The sequence below is a fragment of the Tachyglossus aculeatus genome, chromosome 5 (assembly GCF_015852505.1).
Source record: "Tachyglossus aculeatus isolate mTacAcu1 chromosome 5, mTacAcu1.pri, whole genome shotgun sequence".
Lineage (NCBI taxonomy): Eukaryota > Metazoa > Chordata > Mammalia > Monotremata > Tachyglossidae > Tachyglossus > Tachyglossus aculeatus.
In genome coordinates, this window is record NC_052070.1 from 98,189,113 (window position 1) to 98,190,902 (window position 1,790).

The window sequence follows — 1,790 nt, forward strand, 5'->3', positions numbered from 1 at the left end:
AATTAGTGCTAACTGTGTGTGGAGCGCTGTACTAAATGCTCTTCTTGTCTTATGCCATCGAGTCGCCTTCGACCCATAGCGACTCCATGGACACATCTCTCCCAGAATGCCCCACCTCCATCTGCAATCGTTCTGGTAGTGGATCCATAGAGTTTTCTTGGTCAAAATGCAAAAGTGGTTTACCATTGCCTTCTTCCACGCAGTAAACTTGAGTCTCTGCCCTTGACTGTCTCCCATGCTGCTGCTGCTGCCCAGCACGGGTGAGTTTTACTTGTAGCAGATTGCCTTCCACTCGCTAGCCTCTGCCCAAGCTAGGAATGGAATGGGTAGGCCACTGCTTGACTCTCCCTCCCGTAGCTGAGACTGGTGGAGTCCTGGAAACTCTCCAGGTGCGACCCTGAGAGGGAACTAAGTGCTTGGGAGAGGACAATTCAATAGAGAAGCAGCATTGTGTAGTGGTTAGAGCACAGTTCTGGGAGTCAGAAGGTCATGGGTTCTAATCCTAACTCTGCCACGAGTCTGCAGTGTGACTTCGGGAAAGTCCCTTCACTTCTCTGTACCTGTTACCTCATCTGTGAAACAGGGATTGAGACTGTGAGCCCCTCGTGGGGCAGGGACTGTGTTTGACCCGATTTGCTCGTATCTTCTCCAGTGCTTAGTACGGTGTTTGGCACATAGTGCTTAACAAATACCATAATTATTATTATTAATAGAGATGTTAGATGTGATGGAGCTTTCACTTGAGGAGACCAAGATCAAGTGTAAGGGTATGTACCTAAGTAGTGCAGCGTTTGAATGGGGTGAATATTTAAGTGCTTATGGGATACTCTCCCAAGCACTTAGTACAGTGCTCTGCACAGAGTAAGCTCTCAATGAATAGCATTGAGACTTAAGTGCATAGGTGAAACAATGTGAAGATGAGAACGTCATATTTGCTGAGCAATTACCATGTGCAGAACAATGTATTAAGTGCTTGGGAGAGCACAGTCATGGAGGTGAGGTCATTCTAGTGGGACACTGAAGATGGAGAGAATAGTGGTCTGTCAGGTATGAAGTGGGAAAGAGTTCCAGGCAAGAGAGGCTGAGTGAGTTCTGTGCCACAGTAACCACATCTCTAATATGGGGATTAAGACTGTGAGCCCCAAGTGGGTCTTGGACTGTGTCCAAGTTGATTAGTTTGTTAGTTTAATCCCAGCACTTAGTTCAGTGCGTGGCACATAGTAAGCACCTAAGATATATAACATTAAAAAAATATGTTCGTTTGGGACACAGGTTTTATCCATCTTGAAAGGGCCATTTCCTGTGAAATGCCTCTGTTTAAAAATGTCTGTGTTTTGCAGTAGAGTCACTGATAGACCTGGTGTATCCCCTCCGAGTTGGCAAGTACATATCCATAACCTGGTGAGCAGGAAACCTGTCTTATCAACTCTGAGATATTGTACTCTCCCAAGCACTTACTACAGTGCTCTGCACCCAGTAAGTGCTCAATTACAGTGCTTGGCACATAGTAAGCGCTTAACAGATACCAAAAAAAATTGCCATTGCTTAATTGATTTTCCAAGAGCAGTATTTCACAAAATCAGCATCTCCTGAGTTAGGCTGCCGACATTATTGTTTCTACTTTCCAGTGATGGAGCCCGGGCTTCTATAGGCAATTGTCTCATTGTTTTCTGGGAATTCTCGCTCTAGATGCTGCTTCAGGAAAACTTAGAAAAACAAATACAAAAAACCAACAGCTAAGTAACTAGGCATTGCTACAAGAAGGATTGGATTTTGACGGTCAGAGCCCG

At 45.1% G+C, this 1,790-nt stretch overlaps 1 non-coding gene across 1 annotated transcript; it reads right to left on the reverse strand.

Moving 5' to 3' along the window:
- Positions 1-269: 269 nt before the first annotated feature.
- LOC119929033 lies at positions 270-407 on the reverse strand. The gene has a single exon (XR_005451176.1). It is a non-coding gene; the product is annotated as a small nucleolar RNA SNORA7 (small nucleolar RNA).
- Positions 408-1,790: the final 1,383 nt, after the last annotated feature.